Source organism: Saccopteryx bilineata, chromosome 5, assembly GCF_036850765.1.
Source record: "Saccopteryx bilineata isolate mSacBil1 chromosome 5, mSacBil1_pri_phased_curated, whole genome shotgun sequence".
Classification (NCBI taxonomy): domain Eukaryota; kingdom Metazoa; phylum Chordata; class Mammalia; order Chiroptera; family Emballonuridae; genus Saccopteryx; species Saccopteryx bilineata.
The window spans coordinates 160,137,186-160,159,280 of record NC_089494.1 but is presented as its reverse complement, the minus strand read 5'-3'; the positions used below and the strand labels follow the sequence as shown (position 1 = coordinate 160,159,280).

Below are 22,095 nucleotides of genomic sequence, written 5' to 3'. Positions count from 1 at the left end.
TAATACTATCAATAAGACCACCCTCAGATGCCAATAAGAAAAAGGAAATAAAATATTATGGATACAAAAGATAGAGAGGTAACACAAATAGATGTGGAAAAATCTATGGAGAAAAGATTCAACATATTGGAAGCCTTGGAGCCAAATGACAGAGAATTTAAAATAGAAATCTTAAAAATACTCAGAGATATACAAGAAAACACAGAAAGGCAATTTAGGAAGATCAGAAAACAACTCAACGATCACAAAGAATATATTACCAAGGAAATTGAAACTATAAAAACAAATCAAACAGAGATGAAAAACTCAATTCACGAGCTGAAAAACGAGGTAACAAGCTTAGCTAATAGAACAGCCCAGATAGAAGATAGGACTAGTGAAATAGAAGACAAGCAACTTGAGGCACAACAGAGAGAAGAGACTCAAAAATAATAAAAAATGAGAAAGCCTTACAAGAATTGTCTGACTTCATCAGAAAGAATAACATAAGAATAATAGGTATATCAGAGGGAGAAGAGAAAGAAAATGGAATGGAGAATATACTCAAACAAATAATAGATGAGAACTTCCCAAGCCTGTGGAAAGAGCTAAAGCCTCAAATTCAAGAAGCAAACAGAACACCGAGTTTTCTTAACCCCAACAAACCCACTACAAGGCACATCATAATGAAGATAACACAAACCAATGACAAAGAAAAAATTCTCAAGGCAGCCAGGGAAAAGAAGAGTACAAAATACAAAGGAAGGCCTATTAGATTATCATCAGATTTCTCAGCAGAAACTCTACAAGCTAGAAGAGAGTGGACCCCAATATTTAAAGCCCTGAAAGAGAGGAACTTTCAGCCAAGAATACTATACCCATCAAAGCTATCCTTCAAGTACGAAGAAGATATAAAAACATTCACAAATACAGAAAAGATGAGGGAATTTATCATCAGAAAGCCCCCACTTCAGGAAATACTAAAGGGGGTTTTCCAACCAGATTCAAAGAACAAAAGAAAACTAAACCACAAGTAACAGCTCCACCAAGAAAACAATAAAACCAAACTTAAACTGTGACAACAAAAGAAAAAAAGGGGGGAAAGGATGAAGATTAACAGTAGCAAAGGATGATGAAGCGCAGAAATACTCATAAGATAGGGTACTACAATGAATATGGTAGGTACCCTTTTCATTACTTAATGGTAACCACCCTTGAAAAAACCACCACAAAAACACTTGACTTAAAAAAGGTAGCAACAGAGGAAAGAAGTATGGAATACAAACAAACAAAAACAAATGATAGAAAAACAAAAGAGAAGAATCAAACAAGATACAAAACTAACACAAAGCAATTTATAAAATGGCAATAGGGAACCCACAAGTGTCAATAATTACACTAAATGTAAATGGATTAAACTTACCAATAAAAAGACACACAGTAGCAGAATGGATTAAAAAAAGAAAATCCAACTGTATGCTGCCTACAAGAAACACATCTAATCAACAAGGATAAAAACAAATTCAAAGTGAAAGGCAGGAAAACAATATTCCGAGCAAACAACACCGAAAAAAAAGCAGGTGTAGCAATACTCATATCTAATAATGCTGACTACAAGACAGAAAAAGTACTCAGAGACAAAAATGGTCATTTCATAATGATTAAGGGGACACTGAATCAAGAAGACATAACAATCCTTAATATATATGCACCAAACCAAGGAGCACCAAAATATATAAGACAGCTACTTAGTGACCTTAAAACAAAAACTGACAAAAATACAATCATACTTGGAGAGCTCAATACACCGCTGACGACTCTAGATCGGTCATCCAAACAGAGAATCAATAAAGATATAGTGGCCTTAAACAAAACACTAGAACACCTGGATATGATAGACATCTACAGGACACTTCATCCCAAAGCAACAGAGTATACATTTTTCTCTAGTGTACATGGAACATTCTCAAGAATTGACCATATGTTGGGCCACAAAGACAATATCAGCAAATTTAGAAAAATTGAAATTGTACCAAGCATATTCTCTGATCATAAAGCCTTGAAACTAGAATTCAGCTGTAAAAAAGAGGGGGAAAAACCCACAAAATTGTGGAAACTAAACAACATACTTCTAAAAAATGAATGGGTCAAAGAAGAAATAAGCGCAGAGATCAAAAGATATATACAGACAAATGAAAATGAAAATACGACATATCAGAATCTCTGGGATGCAGCAAAAACAGTAATAAGAGGAAAGTTCATATCACTTCAGGCCTATATGAACAAACAAGAGAGAACCCAAGTAAATCACTTAACTTCACATCTTAAGGAACTAGAAAAAGAAGAACAAAGACAACCCAAAACCAGCCTAAGAAAGGAGATAATAAAAATCAGAGCAGAAATAAATGAAATAGAGAATAGAAAAACTATAGAAAAAATCAATAAAACAAGGAGCTGGTTCTTTGAAAAGATCAACAAAATTGACAAACCCTTGGCAAGACTCACCAAGGAAAAAAGGCACAGGACTCAAATAAATAAAATCCAAAATGAAAGAGGAGAGATCACCACAGACATCATAGATATACAAAGAATTATTGTAGAATACTATGAAAAACTATATGCCACCAAATACAACAATCTAGAAGAAATGGATAAATTCCTAGAACAATACAACCTTCCCAGACTGAGTCATGAAGAAGCAGAAAGCCTAAACAGACCAATCAGCAGGGAGGAAATAGAAAAAACTATTAAAAACCTCCCCAAAAATAAAAGTCCAGGCCCAGACGGTTATACTAGTGAATTCTATCAAACATTCAAAGAAGACTTGGTTCCTATTCTACTCAAAGTCTTCCAAAAAATTGAAGAAGAAGCAATACTTCCAAACACATTTTATGAGGCCAACATAACCCTCATACCAAAACCTGGCAAGGATGGCACAAAGAAAGAAAACTACAGACCAATATCTCTAATGAAAACAGATGCTAAAATACTAAACAAAATACTGGCAAATCGAATACAACAACATATTAAAAAAATAATACATCATGATCAAGTGGGATTCATCCCAGAATCTCAAGGATGGTTCAACATACGTAAAACGGTTAACGTAATACACCATATCAACAAAACAAAGAACAAAAACCACATGATCTTATCAATAGATGCAGAAAAGGCTGTATTTCGATGAAATACAACACAATTTTATGTTTAAGACTCTCAACAAAATGGGTATAGAAGGAAAATATCTCAACATGATAAAGGCCATATATGATAAACCATCAGCCAACATCATATTAAATGGTGTAAAACTGAGGACTTTCCACCTTAAATCAGGAAGAAGACAGGGTTGTCCACTCTCTCCACTCTTAATTAACGTGGTGCTAGAAGTTCTGGCCAGAGCAATCAGACAAGACAAAGAAGTAAAAGGCATCCATATCAGAAAAGAAGAAGTAAAGGTATCACTTTTTGCTTATGATATGATCCTATACATCAAAAACACGAAGGACTCCACAAAAAGATTACTAGAAACAATAAACCAATACAGTAAGGTCGCAGGATACAAAATTAACATACAAAAGTCCATAGCCTTTTTATATGCCAACAATAAAATATTAGAAAACGAACTCAAAAAAAATAATCCCCTTCATGATTGCAACAAAAAAAATAAAATACCTAGGAATAAACATAACAAAAAATGTAAAGGACCTATATAACGAAAACTACAAGGCATTGCTAAGAGAAATAGAAAAAGACACAATGAGATGGAAAAATATTCCTTGTTCTTGGATAGGAAGAATAAATATAATTAAAATGGCCATATTACCCAAAGCAATATATAAATTTAATGCAATTCCCATCAAAATTCCTATGACATTTTTTAAAGAAATGGAACAAAAAATTATCAGATTTATATGGAACTATAAAAAACCCCGAATAGCCAAAGCAATCCTAAGGAAAAAGAATGAAGCTGGGGGCATTACAATACCTGACTTTAAACTATATTATAGGGCCACGATAATCAAAACAGCATGATATTGGCAGAAAAATAGACACTCAGACCAATGGAACAGAATAGAAAGTCCAGAAATAAAACCACATATATATATAGTCAAATAATCTTTGATAAAGGGGCCAACAACACACAATGGAGAAAAGAAAGCCTCTTCAACAAATGGTGTTGGGAAAACTGGAAAGCCACATGCAAAAGAATGAAACTCGACTACAGCCTGTCCCCGTGTACTAAAATTAATTCAAAATGGATCAAAGACCTAAATATAAGACCTGAAACAATAAAGTACATAGAAGAAGACATAGGTACTAAAATCATGGACCTGGGTTTTAAAGAACATTTTATGAACCTGACTCCAATGGCAAGAGAAGTGAAGGCAAAGATAAATGAATGGGACTACATCAGAATAAAAAGTTTTTGCTCAGCAAGAGAAACTGATAACAAAATAAACAGACAGCCAACTAAATGGGAAATGATATTTTCAAACAACAGCTCAGATAAGGGCCTAATATCCAAAATTTACAAAGAACTCATAAAACTCAACAACAAACAAACAAACAATCCAATAAAAAAATAAGAGGACATGAACAGACACTTCTCCCAGGAAGAAATACAAATGGCCAACAGATATATGAAAAGATGCTCAGCTTCATTAGTTATTAGAGAAATGCAAATCAAAACTACAATGAGATACCACCTCACTCCTGTTAGATTAGCTATTATCAACAAGACGGGTAATAGCAAATGTTGGAGAGGTTGCGGAGAAAAGGGAACTCTCATCTACTGTTGGTGGGACTGTAAAGTAGTACAACCATTATGGAGGAAAGTATGGTGGTTCCTCAAAAAACTGCAAATAGAACTACCTTATGACCCAGCAACCCCTCTACTGGGTATATACCCCCAAAACTCAGAAACATTGTTACGTAAAGACACATGTAGCCCCATGTTCATTGCAGCACTGTTCACAGTGGCCAAGACATGGAAACAACCAAAAAGCCCTTCAATAGAAGACTGGATAAAGAAGATGTGGCACATATACACTATGGAATACTACTCAGCCATAAGAAATGATGACATCAGATCATTTACAGCAAAATGGTGGGATCTTGATAACATTATAAGGAGTGAAATAAGTAAATCAGAAAAAAACAAGAACTACATGATTCCATACATTGGTGGAACATAAAAACGAGACTAAGAGACATGGACAAGAGTGTGGTGGTTACCAGGGGTGGGGGGAGGGAGGACACAGGAGGGAGGGAGGGAGAGAGTTAGGGGGAGGGGGAGGGGCACAGAGAAAACTAGATAGAGGGTGGCGGAGGACAATCTGACTCTGGGCGAGGGGTATGCAACATAATTTAATGACAAGATAACCTAGACATGTTTTCTTTGAATATATGTACCCTGATTTATTAATGTCATCCCGTTAACATTAATAAAAATTTATTAAAAAAAATAAATAAAGTTGGAAGAAATTGTAGTATTTTTTGAATCTAAAACCCTTATTCAACAGAAAACGTTTTGTTAGCTCAAGGAGTTTGCATTAGTACATCCAATTAGGTTACTAGTTAGCTGGTGTTGGAACTGGGTTGGTTACTCTAGCCCCCGGTGCTCCTTCCTTCATGTTACACTATACTATCTATTGGGCTGAGTGGTCAACCAATGACCCACTGCTGACACATCTCTGTAATCCAAGCTGCAGAGAGATGGACCAGGGGTTGCAGCTGGGTGTGGAGGAGGTGTCTGAAACACAGGTGCATTTGAATTAGTGACTAACCCCCATAGGCACCATTTAAATGTAAACGAAATGGCACTGCAGCCCAAAGCTGACTCTACAAATCACCTCTCCTATGGCATTTTCAGACAGACCAGTGATTATGATAGGTAGCCATTCATTTGGGTAGGTTTGATTATAAATTATTTATAGTGCCCTGAAAAGATCTGACAAAGATATACATATATAGATTTTTTAAGAATAAGCTCTGGGCCCTAGCTGGGTAGCTCAATTGGTTATTGTCATCATTATAAGCCAAGGTTGTAGGTTTGATGCCTGGTCTGGGCACACACAAGAATCAACCATGAATGCATAAGTAAGTGGAATAACAAATCAGTGTTTCTCTCTCTCTCTCAAATCAATCATAAAAAAAGAATGTTCACTATTATATCCCCAGTACCTAGTAGGATGTCTTATATATAACATTACTGACAAAAATTTATTAAACAAGGTAGATATTAATATCTCAATTAATTGAAACAGTGGTGCCCAGAAGCTAAATCTAGTAACTTGTTCTGTATCATACCTATTTAAAAGGTAAGGTAAAATTTGAAGTTAGATCTGTTTGCCTGTCAAGCCCCTACCTTAACCACTTTTCAGCCCTAAATTCTAAAATGGGCTCTCATACATCAGTGGGCTGAGTATGTATAAAAACTGGCAGGGGTACAGAAGCCTGGAACCTGCCCTGGAGACTGTGACTTTGTAGGACCTTTGTCACAGCACGGTATGTAATTTGGGTGCAGGTAGACCAGAGGTCACACTTGGACAAATGCTGTTCTAAAAGTCATTAATGAACGGCTGACATTTTTGAGTCCTTTCTCTGTCCAGGGAATAGCTCTTTAATCCTCTCACCAGCCCTATGATATAGGTTCTTTTATTATCATTGCAGTCTAGAGAGTAGGAAAGAAAAGCTTGAAGCTGAGAGAGGTTACGTGACCAGCCCTGGCCACTGAGTTGCTCTGATTCAGAAGAGGAACTAACTGCTGCAGGGCCCTCGCTCTCAGCCATCGGCTCTGTAACAGGAGGGTAGAGGGGAAGGTGGAGTGTGATGACTGCTATTGTCTCTAGTAGGTTTTATCTTAGCATAAAAGGCACTGGGTCCTCAGGTGTCTCCAGGTCAAGGGAAGGCTAACAAAGGTGGCCCCACCAAGCATGGCTTCAGTCTGAGGGTACACCTAAGGTCAGAACTAAGCAAGCACTGGATGGACAGACAGAAGAAGTTGGCAGTGTCTCTTAACTGCTACTGTTTAGTGCTCACCAATGGATGAAGAGACATTTAGAGAAGCTTCCTCCTTTAGGCACAATTTCTTCATTAATGCTAGCAAAGCATATAGATAAGCACAAAAGACATAAATAAAACAAAAAACTTTGGTTTACAATAGCCAAGATCTGGAAACAGCCCAAGTGCCTATTAGTAGATGAGTGAATAAAAAAAGCTGTGGTACATTTACACACTGAAATAAAAAATAAGTAAACTTTACTTTTTGTGACAGTGTGGGTGGACCTGGAGAGCATTATGCTAGTGAAATAAGCTTGTGAGGAGAAAACACATACCATACGATTTCACTCATATGCGGAATCTAATGAATGAAATGAACTAACAAGCAAAATAGAGACAGACTCATACATCAAGAGCAGGCTAACAGTTGTCGGCGGGGGAGGGTTGGGTGAAGGAAGTAGAGGGATTGAACAAAAAAAGAAAAAAAAACCACACACATGGATATGAACAATAGTGTGGTGACTGCCAGGGAGGGGAAAGGAGAGGTGAGCATGGGACGATAAATGGTGCTGGGTGAAGACTTCACTGGGGTGGGGGGTAGACACACAATATGCAGTATAGAGATGTGCTGCAGAATTGGGCACCTGAAACCTGTGTAATTGTGTTAACCAGTGTCACCCCAATAAATACAATTAAAAATGTTACAACAACAACATCAACAAAACCTCAGAAAACTTCTTATGAGCATCGTATTATTAAAAGCTTATAATAACATCATGAACTTTGTTGAGCATCTCTTCCCACCTTTGTCCAACTGAAACTTCAATTGGTAGAAATTTTGATTGTTAAAGAAACAGACGATCGGAGGATGACGTCAGAGTAATGGCAGGGTAGGAAGCGATACCGATAAATCTCCCCCAAAACTCAACAAGATCTTCAACCAGAAACAGAAAAACCTATACTTGGAGCTTCCAGATGCTTCGCAATACACCCAAAGGTATGATTGAGTGAAAAATTGGCTAAATATATAACCAAACCCCGAAGGAAATAGGGAGTAAGAAATGCTCCTCCTTCCTCACTAACCTAAACAGGGCGGCTTTCTCTGGTAACTGTGAATATAGAAACTGAGGCGGGCAAAGGGGGTGAATAGATCCAGGCCGCCGCAGCACAAGCGGCTGAACCAGGCTGTGGCACAGAGATCCAAGCCGAGGAAAATCTGATCCTGTGGCAACCCGGGCAATACAAGCTAACACTCGCGCCAAACCCAAACAAAGAAAGAAAAGCAGAGCGGCCATTTTACCCGGTCTCCTGGTCGGTGCGCAGTTAGTGGGCGAGAATTTCTTCCTGGGAAAGCCACGCACGGGAAGGAGTGAGAACTAATTCCAACGGTGGAGATTTTCCGTGCTGGAGGCTGTTTCACTCAGAGGGAACCGCGGCCGGCCTCATATCCTGGTTTGCGCGCGCAGATAAGGAGTGAGCGATTCCTCCGAGTGCCTCGGCAGTGCGCGCCCGTGTTATCGCACAGAGGGGCAGAGTCAGGGGCCTTTGTGTGGGCCAAAGCGGAATCTCGAGCCGCCCCAGCGCCTTGCAAAAGCCGCGCACAGGGACGGAGCGAGACTCAATTCCAACGGTGGAGATTTTCCGTGCTGGAGGGTGTTTCACTCAGAGGGAACCACGGCCGGCCTCATATCCTGGTTTGCGCGCGCAGATAAGGAGTGAGCGATTCCTCCGAGTGCCTCGGCAGTGCGCGCCCGTGTTATCGCACAGAGGGGCAGAGTCAGGGGCCTTTGTGTGGGCCAAAGCGGAATCTCGAGCCGCCCCAGCGCCTTGCAAAAGCCACGCACGGGGACGGAGTGAGACTCAATTCCAACGCTACAACTTTTCCCTGCGGTTGGGGGTTTCACTCAGAGTGTGAGACTGCTGGCCGGATATCCTGGTTGCAGACAGTGAGTGAGAGTTTCCTCCAAGCGCCCCGGAAGTGGGCGCCCGCTTGTGTTACCGGACAGAGTGGCAGAGCCAGAGGTCTTTGAGTGGGCAGAAAGCCTGCCTGATTATGCTAGCAGCTCTGACTGACTGAGCCTTACCCAGAGCCCTGTGCTGAGTGGAAATAGAGTGGGGAGTTGCCAGCTCTTTGAGCCTCTTACTATCCAGGCAGAGGCAGCAGCAACCCCATAGCTGGATTATCAGGCTACTAATTAAGGAAGGAAAGACTAGGAGAAAGGCTCCAGGAACACGGACTCTCTCACTGACGGAGCCTATAAATGCTATTGAGCTTCGACTGCCAACGAGACTAAAGCACAATACATGACATTGCCATAGAGACTTATCAACTGCAAACCTCTACCTGAGCGTGCCAAAGGGGCAGAACCCGGGGTACAGAGTCACCGACCAGGAAGAGGGAGAGAAAAGAAAAAGCAAGAAGATAACCTCTCAAAATCAAGAATAATCTGCAGACTTTATAACCTATCCCATTTTATTATATTTGTTCGTTTGTTTCTCTTATCTTCATTCTTGATACTTTTTTTTCCTCCTCCAATTTGGCCGATTAACTCTCTACCGGTCTTACTCTCTCCTCTCCTTGAACTACACTACCCATAAGTGTTACATCTCCCATTATCTTTCTCTTCTCTTCCTTTCTCTCTATGAGGGTTGCACTCCAAAACCCTTAACTCTCTCTCTCTCTCTCTCTCTCTCTCCTTTCTTTTTTCTTCTTTTAGTGGTTACCTCTTTTTTTCTCTCTCTTTCTTTTCTCCCTCTATATTAGTTTCTTCCTTTCTCCTTTACATCTCCTCTCATTCAAACCTCAATAACAAACAAATTATCTTATCTGGGACTCAAACCTATGTTTGTGGCATTTTGGGGGGTTTTTACTTCACCTTTTTAACTCACTAGCAGTGCTCTCATCCCTGGCTCTCCATATTATCTAGTTCTTGTTCCACTAAATACAATAGTAATTTTTTAATTTGTCCGCCCATTTTTCCATTTTCCTCTTATTCCTCTCATCATAACTCTTAGACAACCAACACCTAAAAGTAAATCATTTCATTCTTGACCCAAATTTTTTCCTTATTTGCTTTTTGTGGGTCCATACGCTCTTTTTTTTTCTTTTTTCTTTTTTTTTTTTTTTTTTTTTTTGCCCCTTTATTACTTTTCCCCAATTCAGGCCCTCCATCACAGGCATTGTTTGTTATAATTCACAGTCCACCACAAGATTTTCTCAAAAAAGAGGGGAGAGGAGAGGAGAGGAAAAAAAGGAGGGGGGGAATAATTTCCTTTTTTTTAATTTTAATTTTATTTTTCTTTATTTCATTATTAATTTTTTTTTTAAAAAAAACAACTCTTTTCGAGTTTTTATTTTTTTTATTGTTATTTTTTTTAACTTTTTATTTTTTATTAAATCTCATTAATACTATCAACAAAACCACCCTCAGATGCCATTAAGGAAGAGAAAATCGAATATCATGGATACAAAAGAAAGAGAGGTAACACAGCTAGATGAGGAAAAATCTATGGAGAAAAAATTTAATATATTGGAAACCTTGGAGCTAAATGACAGAGAATTCAAGATAGAAATACTAAAAATCCTCCGAGATATACAAGAAAACACAGAAAGGCAATTTAGGGAGCTCAGAAAACAACTCAATGAACACAAAGAATATATGTCCAAGGAAATTGAAACTATAAAAACAAATCAAACAGAGATGAAAAACTCAATTCACGAGCTGAAAAACGAAATAACAAGCTTAGCTAATAGAACAGGTCAGATAGAAGAGAGGATTAGTGAAATAGAAGACAAGCAACTTGAGGCACAACAGAGAGAAGAAGAAAGAGACTCAAAAATTTAAAAAAATGAGATAGCCCTACAAGAATTATCTGACTCCATCAAAAAGAATAACATAAGAATAATAGGTATATCAGAGGGAGAAGAGAGAGAAAATGGAATGGACAACATACTCAAACAAATAATAGATGAGAACATCCCAAGCCTGTGGAAAGAACTAAAGCCTCAAGTTCAAGAAGCAAACAGAACTCCGAGTTTTCTTAACCCCAACAAACCTACTCCAAGGCATATCATAATGAAATTGACAGAAAACAACAGCAAAGAAAAAATTTTCAAGGCAGCCAGGGAAAAGAAGAATACAACATATAAAGGAAGGCCCATTAGACTATCATCAGATTTCTCAGCAGAAACTCTACAAGCTAGAAGAGAGTGGACCCCAATATTTAAAGTCCTGAAAGAGAGGAACTTTCAGCCATGAATACTATACCCATCAAAGCTATCCTTCAAATACGAAGGAGAAATAAAAACATTCACAGATACAGAAAAGATGAGGGAATTTATCATCAGAAAACCCCAACTCCAGGAATTACCAAAGGGGGTTCTCCAATCAGATACAAAGAACAAAAAAAAACAGAGCCACAAGTAAAAGCTCCAAGAAGAACAGAATAAAACCAAATTTAAACTGTGACAACAACAAAAAGAAAGAGGGGGAGAAGATGGAGATTAACAGTAGCAAAGGACGATGGAGTGCAAAAGTACTCACAAAATAGTTCACTACAATGAACAGGGTAGGGACCCTTTTCATTACTCAAAGGTAACCACCATTGAAAAAACCACCACAGAAGCACATGAGATAAAAAAGATAGCAACAGAGGAAAGATGTATGGAATACAACCAAATAAAAACAAAAGATAGAAAAATGAAAGAGAAGGATCAAACAAGACACAAAACTAACAGAAAGCAAGATATAAAATGGCAATAGGGAACTCAAAAGTATCAATAATTACACTAAATGTAAACGGATTAAACTCACCAATAAAAAGGCACAGAGTAGCAGAATGGATTAAAAAAGAAAATCCAACTGTATGCTGCCTACAGGAAACTCATCTAAGTAACAAGGATAAAAACAAATTCAAAGTGAAAGGCTGGAAAACAATACTCCAAGCAAATAACATCCAAAAAAAAGCAGGTGTAGCAATACTCATATCGGATAATGCTGACTACAAGACAGGAAAAGTACTCAGAGATAAAAATGGCCATTTTATAATGGCTAAGGGGACACTGAATCAAGAAGACATAACAATTCTTAATATATATGCACCAAACCAAGGAGCACCAAAATGTATAAGACAGCTACTTATTGATCTTAAAACAAAAACTGACAAAAATACAATCATACTTGGAGACCTCAATACACCGCTGATGGCTCTAGATCGGTCATCCAAACAGAGAATCAACAAAGACATAGTGACCTTAAACAAAACACTAGAGCACCTGGATATGATAGACATCTACAGGACATTTCATCCCAAAGTGACTGAGTATACATTTTTCTCCAGTGTACATGGATCATTCTCAAGAATTGACCATATGTTGGGCCACAAAAACAACATCAGCAAATTCAGAAAAATTGAAGTTGTACCAAGCATATTTTCTGATCATAAAGCCTTGAAACTAGAATTCAACTGCAAAAAAGAGGAAAAAAATCCCACAAAAATGTGGAAACTAAACAACACACTTTTAAAAAATGAATGGGTCAAAGAAGAAATAAGTGCAGAGATCAAAAGATATATACAGACTAATGAAAATGACAATACGACATATCAGAATCTATGGGATGCAGCAAAAGCAGTGATAAGAGGGAAGTTCATATCGCTTCAGGCATATATGAACAAACAAGAGAGAGCCCAAGTGAACCACTTAACTTCCCACCTTAAGGAACTAGAAAAAGAAGAACAAAGACAACCCAAAACTAGCCGAAGAAAGGAGATAATAAAAATCAGAGCAGAAATAAATGAATTAGAGAACAGAAAAACTATAGAAAAAATTAATAGAACAAGGAGCTGGTTCTTTGAAAAGTTCAAAAAAATTGACAAACCCTTGGCAAGACTTACCAAGGAAAAAAGAGAAAGAACTCATATAAACAAAATCCAAAATGAAAGAGGGGAAATCACCACGGACACCGTAGGTATACAAAGAATTATTGTAGAATACTATGAAAAACTTTATGCCACTAAATTCAACAACCTAGAAGAAATGGATAAATTCCTAGAACAATACAACCTTCCTAGACTGAGTCAAGAAGAAGCAGAAAGCCTAAACAGACCTATCAGTAGAGAAGAAATAGAAAAAACCATTAAAAACCTCCCCAAAAATAAAAGTCCAGGCCCTGACGGCTATACCAGTGAATTTTATCAAACATTCAAAGAAGACTTGGTTCCTATTCTACTCAAGGTCTTCCAAAAAATTGAAGAAGAAGCAATACTTCCAAACACATTTTATGAGGCCAACATAACCCTCATACCAAAACCAGGCAAGGATGGCACAAAAAAAGAAAACTACAGACCAATATCTCTAATGAATACAGATGCTAAAATACTATACAAAATACTAGCAAATCGAATACAACAACATATTAAAAAAATAATACATCATGATCAAGTGGGATTCATCCCAGAATCTCAAGGATGGTTCAACATACGTAAAACGGTTAACATAATACACCATATCAACAAAACAAAGAACAAAAACCACATGATCTTATCAATAGACGCAGAAAAGGCTTTCGATAGAATACAACACAATTTTATGTTTAAGACTCTCAACAAAATGGGTAGAGAAGGAAAATATCTCAACATGATAAAGGCCATATATGATAAACCATCAGCTAACATCATATTAAATGGCACTAAACTGAAGGCTTTCCCCCTTAAATCAGGAACAAGACAGGCTTGTCCACTCTCTCCACGCTTATTTAATGTGGTACTAGAGGTTCTAGCCAGAGCAATCAGACAAGACAAAGAAATAAAAGGCATCCATATCGGAAAAGAAGAAGTAAAGGTATCACTTTTTGCAGATGATATGATCCTATACATCGAAAACCCCAAAGAATCCACAAAAAGACTACTAGAAACAATAAGCCAATACAGTAAAGTCGCAGGATACAAAATTAACATACAGAAGTCAATAGCCTTTCTATATGCCAACAATGAAACAATTCAGAACGAACTCAAAAGAATAATCCCCTTCACGATTGCAACAAAAAAAAATAAAATACTTAGGAATAAACATAACAAAGAATGTAAAGGACTTATATAATGAAAACTATAAACCATTTTTAAGGAAAATTGAAAAAGATATAATGAGATGGAAGAATATACCTTGCTCTTGGCTAGGAAGAATAAATATAATCACGATGGCTATATTACCCAAAGCAATATACAAATTTAATGCAATTCCCATCAAACTTCCAATGACATTTTTTAAAGAAATAGAGCAAAAAATCATCAGATTTATATGGAACTATAAAAAACCCCGAATAGCCAAAGCAATCCTAAAGAAAAAGAATGAAGCTGGGGGCATTACAATACCTGACTTCAAACTATATTATAGGGCCACGACAATCAAAACAGCATGGTATTGGCAGAAATATAGACACTCAGACCAATGGAACAGAATAGAAAGTCCAGAAATAAAACCACATATATATAGTCAAATAATTTTTGATAAAGGGGCCAAGAACACACAATGGAGAAAAGAAAGCCTCTTCAATAAATGGTGCTGGGAAAACTGGAAAGCCACATGCAAAAGAATGAAACTGGACTACAGTCTCTCCCCCTGTACAAAAGTTAACTCAAAATGGATCAAAGATCTAAACATAAGACCTGAAACAATTAAGTACATAGAAGAAGACATAGGTACTCAACTCATGGACCTGGGTTTTAAAGAGCATTTTATGAATTTGACTCCAATGGCAAGAGAAGTGAAGGCAAAAATTAATGAATGGGACTACATCAGACTAAGAAGTTTTTGCTCAGCAAGGGAAACTGATAACAAAATAAACAGAAAGCCAACTAAATGGGAAATGATATTTTCAAACAACAGCTCAGATAAGGGCTTAATATCCAAAATATACAAAGAACTCATAAAACTCAACAACAAACAAACAAACAATCCAATAAAAAAATGGGAAGAGGATATGAATAGACACTTCTCCCAGGAAGAAATACAAATGGCCAACAGATATATGAAAAGATGCTCATCTTCTTTAGCTATTAGAGAAATGCAAATCAAAACGGCAATGAGATACCACCTCACACCTGTTCGATTAGCTGTTATTAGCAAGTCAGGTAATAGCAAATGTTGGAGAGGCTGTGGAGAAAAAGGAACCCTCATCCACTGTTGGTGGGAATGTAAAGTAGTACAACCATTATGGAAGAAAGTATGGTGGTTCCTCAAAAAACTGAAAATAGAACTACCTTATGACCCAGCAATTCCTCTACTGGGTATATATCCCCAAAACTCAGAAACATTGATACGTAAAGACACATGCAGCCCCATGTTTATTGCAGCATTGTTCAGGGCCAGGACATGGAAACAACCAAAAAGCCCATCAATAGATGACTGGATAAAGAAGATGTGGCACATATACACTATGGAATACTACTCAGCCATAAGAAATGATGACATCGGAACATTTACAGCAAAATGGTGGGATCTTGATAACATGATACGAAGCGAAATAAGTAAATCAGAAAAAAACAGGAACTGTATTATTCCATACGTAGGTGGGACATAATAGTGAAACTAAGAGACATTGATAAGAGTGTGGTGGTTACGGGGGGGAGGGGGGAATGGGGGAGGGAAAGGGGGAGGGGGAGGGGCACAGAGAGAACAAGATAGAGGGTGACGGAGGACAATCTGACTTTGGGTGGTGGGTATGCAACATAATTGAACGACAAGATAACCTGGACTTGTTATCTTTGAATATATGTATCCTGATTTATTGATGTCACCCCATTAAAAAAATAAAATTATAAAAAAAAAAAAAAGGCAAGAAACACACACACACAAAAAAAAAAAAAGAAAAAAAAAAGAAACAGATGATCATGGCCTTTGGCGGGTTAGCTCAATCAGTTCTGAAACAACAAGCCTGCGGGTTCAATCCCCAGTCAGGGCACACATGGGAAGCAACCAATGAGTGCACGACTGAGCGAAACAACAGATGAGTGCTTCCCTTCCCCCTTTCCTCTTGCTCCCTCCCCACTCTCTTCTCTCTCCCTTCCTCTCTCTGTCTCAATCAATAAATGAAAAAAAATTAAGCCCTGGCCCGATAGCTCTGTTGGTTGGATCATCAACCTGGAGCATGGAGGTTGCCAGTTGGATTCCCCAGTCAGGGCACACACAGGAGCTGCTTGATGTTCATGTCTCTCTCTCTCTGCCTTTCCCCCTGGATAAGCCCCCTAAAAGGAAAATAAAACAGATGATTATATATCTAGAGAAATATTTATGTGATTCAAGTGCCTGGGCTAATACATTTATGAGAGGTTATATTCAGATGAAAAGATTAAAGAGGCATATGTCATTCCTCTTAGACTTGTAAAGAGTTCATATGCAGTGTGTTCTAAATAAAATGTTCATAGCCATGACTGCTGCTTATGTTGTTATGGGGAAAAGCACAAAACGCACATGTACAGAGGGATTTTAAGTGCTTCTTGTATTAATCACATATAATATATATTTTTTATTTTCTGATGCTTTGAAATCTTGGTACGTTGTAGACTGGAGGACAGCCTGCTTCTCCAAGAGGTGGCAAACAATTAGCCTGCAAGTGCAGGTTTATAGGCAAGCTCCTCAATTCTGAGCCGTACCCCCACCCACCTCCCTCGTCAGGTTCCTGCAGCCCAGGGTATCATCCCCGTGCCCTACGCACCCCCTGGCCAGGCACAGGACGACCAGAGACCACCTCCTCAGCTCAGCGCCCATCCCCGGGCCCTAAGCACCCCCTGGCCAGGCACAGGACGACCAGAGACCACCTCCTCAGCTCAGCGCCCATCCCCGTGCCCTAAGCACCCCCTGGCCAGGCACAGGACGACCAGAGACCACCTCCTCAGCTCAGCGCCCATCCCCGTGCCCTAAGCACCCCCTGGCCAGGCACAGGACGACCAGAGACCACCTCCTCAGCTCAGCGCCCATCCCCGGGCCCTAAGCACCCCCTGGCCAGGCACAGGACGACCAGAGACCACCTCCTCAGCTCAGCGCCCATCCCCGGGCCCTAAGCACCCCCTGGCCAGGCACAGGACGACCAGAGACCACCTCCTCAGCTCAGCGCCCGCTCAGCTGCTTCCCTTGCCTTGCCCGTCTCTCCTCTGAAACGCCATAATGAACACTTGTGTCCATGCTGCTTCCCTGTGTGACCTTGCATGGTGTGCTCCCTTCTCTTGGGAATGGTGAGGAACAAACTCTCCTTACAATGTCCTTATCATACCTGACTGAAAACAAAACCTTGGGTACATTTTGAGATCCTTCCTTCCTAAATGCCAGAATAAGTTCTAGTTTTTACTATGAAAATTACTCCTCCATCTGTTTGTAGATCATGAGGTATTCTTTGTATGCCCTGAGCGCCTTCTCACAGGACAGGGTGGAGTGTCTGGTACTGGAGACAGAGAAGTGGTTGAATCCCAACTACTTACCCTTCATGTGACTGCAAGGGATTCCCTCTAAGTCTCAGTTTTCCCGTCTGTAAATGCCAGTATGAATGGCCACCTCCCATAGTCATGGGCTGTGCATGAGGTGGTGTATGTAAAAAACAGAGTACAAAAGCAGGTTGCAATTACAGTGCTTCATTGTGTGGAAGTACTGCCATTTATCCTGCTGAAAGAAAACCGTGTTTGTTTTTGATTTTGCCTTAATGCAGGTAAAATCATGACAGACTAACATGGACAATTAGGTAAAGAAAATAAAAAATAATAATAAAAAAGAACAGAGTACATTGTTTGGCTTTCAGGTAGCAATACACAAGGTTAGCCTTTGCAGTTATTCTCTCTAATCAGCAGTCTTGGTACTGTTGTACCTTGGTAACCCCTGGGTGAGGCTCTAACACTTCGCAGGGAGTATGCTCCCTGATCAGAAATTCTTTCTGCAGTGAAGAGATTGAGCCGACCTCAGAATCACTGGCCTGTCAGCTTAATGCCCACAGGTATGCTGGGAAAAGAGACTGCTTCAAGCATTAGATACTGTAACATGCCAGTGAGAGCACCCTGGGCAAGGAAAGGGAGCTGTGGGTGTGTATTTTCCCGTCTATTCATTTGCTCTCAGTATCCTGTGAAAACCTCCTCTCTGTGAAATTGGCTCAGTCACGGTTTCGGGGATGGACCATCTGCCTGGACCCCAATGTGACTCATTAACTTGGAGGGATTTCATTAACTGTTCAGTTCAGCAGCAGGAATTATCAATTCATTTAATTGCTTTGAGAATTGGCACACCTTTCTTGGGACTGTAGCAGGCATCCATGGCTCTGCCATTTCGATTAGCATTGCAACAATTTTTTTTCTTTTTTGCAAATCTTCTGCCTTCAACTTCAACGTGATTGGAAGTAAGCCTTTTGTAGCTGGTCTTTCAAGAGACCTCCATCATATATAAGGGCACGTATTTCCACCCAGTATGTATATTTCTCTAGTAAATGTACACATTTAGCATAAGTGTAAAATAAATGATAGTGATATGGTTTTCTATTTGTGTACAAAGAAATAAAACTAATTAGATAGATGGGGGAATGTAATATAACAATTAATTTCAGTATCTATTTAACTAAAGGCTAAACAGAAACCTGTGTCATTGCCGTCAAGTTAACAAAAATCTTTTCAAATGTACTAGCTTGCTTTTCTGCTTTCAGGAGACTGAACACTTGATGAATCTTTGATACTTCAGCTTCTGACACCACAAATTCACTAATACCTCAAATTCACTAATATGAATTCAAATCTGTCAATATAAAAGATTTGAATCAATTTTCATGTATTCTAAACAAAGTTTAGAAAAAACATGTATTTTAAAAATTCATAATTTATATTTTTGTTTCTTTTTTAGATTTTATTTATTCATTTAGAGAGAGAGAGTGAGAGAGAAAGAAAGAAAGAAAGAAAGAAAGAAAGAAAGAAAGAAAGAAAGAAAGAAAGAGGAGGGATGGAGAAGCAGATGACCGCTTCTCCTGTGTGCCCTGACCGGGAGTTGAATCCAGGACTTCCACACACCAGGCTGATGCTCTACCACTGAGCCAACCAGCCAGGGCCTTAATTTATGTTTTTATGATTTGCATCTTACCTAATACTAGTGAAAAATAGGACTATTTCTCTATTTTGAGATAATCTCAAAGTAGTTTGATAAACCTACTCATCCTCAGCTTAGAGGGAAATGGCCATTTCCAACACTGATTAATGGACTTACTGTTTTTCCAGAGTCATTTTTGAAGCAAAGTTTGTAACTTTTTTGACTGTGTATAGATTAACATTGCTAAGTAAGCTTATGTTGACAATCTTTTATTTTTATTTTTTTATTTATTGATTTTATAGAGTGAGAAGGGGGGAGGGAGAAAGAGAGAGAGAGAGAGAGACATTGTTGTTCCACTTATTTATGCATTCATTGGTTGCTCCTTGTATGTGCCCTGATCAGAGATCGAACCCATAACATTGGGGTGTCAAGATGACATTTCAACCAACTAAGCTAGCTGGCCAGGGTATATGTTGACAGTTTTCTTTACGGATTGATTTTAGAGGGAAAGAGGAAGGAAGAGAGAGAGAAACATTGTATTGTTCCACTTATTCATGCATTCATTGGCCACCTCCCATATGTGCCCTGATTGAGCATCAGGACAAGGCTCCAACCAACTCAGCTTTCTGGCCAGGGCCTCTTGACAGCCTTTTATGTGTAAACCCTCTATGAGAGTTTATTTATATAATATATGTTTTGTGAGAATTGTGGGTGATCATCATGGCATAAAGAAATATCACTAAGTGGACTCCTTTTTCTTCTGCCTGACTCCAGGGGATCCTTAGCCCTGCCTCCAGCTGGGTAAATGATTTCATCCCTCTCCAGCTGAGCCTCTGGATTTCTTGGGTGTGTCTTAAAGTCCTTCCCAACTCCAGAATTCTGGGAGTGTATGATGCCTTACGCTAGTGTGTGTGTATGAGAGAGAGAGAAAGAGAGAGAGAGAGAGAGAGAGAGAGAATGAGACGTAGAGAGACAGAGAGAATGAGAGAGAGAGCCAAGCATTCTGGTTTGCTCAGAATTGAGCAGGGTGCCTAGGACTCTGGACTTTCCCTGGGAACACTGGGAAAGTCACTGACAAACTGGGACACACTGGCCAACCTAGTTGGGTATGGGGGTGTGACATATGGTGTGTAAGAGCACAGGCTCTGCCCTGGCCGGTTGGCTCAGCGGTAGAGCGTCGGCCTGGCGTGCGGGGGACCCGGGTTCCATTCCCGGCCAGGGCACATAGGAGAAGTGCCCATTTGCTTCTCCACCCCCCCCTCTTTCCTCTCTGTCTCTCTCTTCCCCTCCCGCAGCCAAGGCTCCATTGGAGCAAAGATGGCCCGGACGCTGGGGATGGCTCCTTGGCCTCTGCCCCAGGCGCTAGAGTGGCTCTGGTCACAGCACAGCATCGCCCCCTGGTGGGCAGAACATCGTCCCTGGTGGGCGTGCCGGGTGGATCCCGGTCGGGCGCATGCGGGAGTCTGTCTGACTGTCTCTCTCCGTTTCCAGCTTCAAGAAAAGAAAATTAAAAAACAAAAAAAGAAGAAAAAAAAAGAGCACAGGCTTTGGTTGATGTGGTGTGTTATTGATGGTGTTAAATCCGAGGGTTGGGGCGAAGATGGAAAGGAGATTATATAGGTAACGTATTTAGCATATTCCTGTGCAGAAGCATGAAGTAAATGTTAGTTATTAGTATTGTTGATGTGCCTCCACAACCTGTTCCTCATATTCACAGCAATTCTGTGAGTCAGGAAGGACACTGAGACGCCCGACGATGAAATGACTTAGACACTTCTGTGGTTCCTGGTGAAATCCAGGGCAAAAAGTGAGACTTCTGAATTGAAGGGCTGTACCACACACCTGACCTGGTACCCTTATCAGTTTACCTCTCTGGGAAATGGAAATTAAATGTGAAAATTCATTTCACATGGCGCCATAAGTCCCAACTCAGAAGATGGCTGTGATTTTAAAAAGCCTACATGCAGCATAGATTTCAAAGTAGTTTACAATCAAGAATTAATCTAAACACTATTGTGTATGCCCCATTATTAAAACAGAAGAGGAAACAGAGAAGAGACCAAGAGAATTCCTTTTGAAGGCTCATGTTGCAGTGACTTCTGTTAGATACTAAAAAGCAAATTGTAGTTGGGAATTGTCATTCACAAGACAGGGAGACAGATTCCTTTACATTCATAAAGTCACCTTGATGTCTGGAAGAAAAGCAGAAACTATCAGAGCTACTTAGCAGTCTAAGATGCTAACTCACTTGGCTTTTTTTCTATTAATATCCTTATCTGAAAAGAAGGGCAAGGAAACAGGGACACTGTGGAGATGTGACTAAGACGATTGTAAAGCAGACTAGAACACTGCAAACCAAACAGTCTGGGCGTTCAGAACATCACCACCTATTTGCTCACACATTTCTCTGTGCTCAGACCCATCTATTTTGCCTCTAGAAAGCATGCCATGATCAGCCCTAAACATTTCGCAAGGTCTTCCTGGAGCAATGCTAGTTACAGTGAACTTTTTTGTATTTATTTCTATTGCACCAAGTGCCCTATATCCATCTATCTATCTATCTATCTATCTATCTATCTATCTATCTATCTATCTATCTATCATCTATCTATCATCTATCTATCTATCTATTATCTATCTATCTTCCTGCCTGTCTATATGTTTATCTGTCTATTCATTTATCTACTTATCTACCTATCAGTCTGACTACCTGTCATCTATTATCTATTTCTTATTGATCCTTGATAAACACTACGGTCTTGGAAGCTGGGGTAAGCGGTCTGAATCCTTTCCACTGCTTGTCAGCCCCTGCGTGGATGCCCAGGGTAATTGGGAGGCTCTGTCCTGCCACACCCTGTGGGGTCAAGCAGCCTTTAGAACCTGCAGACAGAAGGAATATTCATAAAAAAACTTTTGAGCAACTTCCTCCCGGCCTTCCCCTCATAGCTTTACATTTTCTTTCTATGACAGTTCTGCTTATACTTGAAGTTAGCCCTCTTACTGCCTACACTTTTGTCTGGCTAACCACACTCAGTCCCTTCAACTCACGCCTCCAGATCGATAAC

General features: G+C 39.5%; 1 protein-coding gene and 1 non-coding gene across 4 annotated transcripts in view; one reads left to right on the top strand and one right to left on the bottom strand.

The window, feature by feature from the left end:
• The window catches only part of FRMD4A (FERM domain containing 4A), a 681,483-nt gene that overhangs the window by 447,340 nt on the left and 212,048 nt on the right, over window positions 1–22,095 (bottom strand). The gene's annotated exons all lie outside the window — the stretch shown is intronic.
• On the top strand, window positions 17,581–17,709 carry LOC136307193 (small nucleolar RNA SNORA69). The gene has a single exon (XR_010725863.1). It is a non-coding gene; the product is annotated as a small nucleolar RNA SNORA69 (small nucleolar RNA).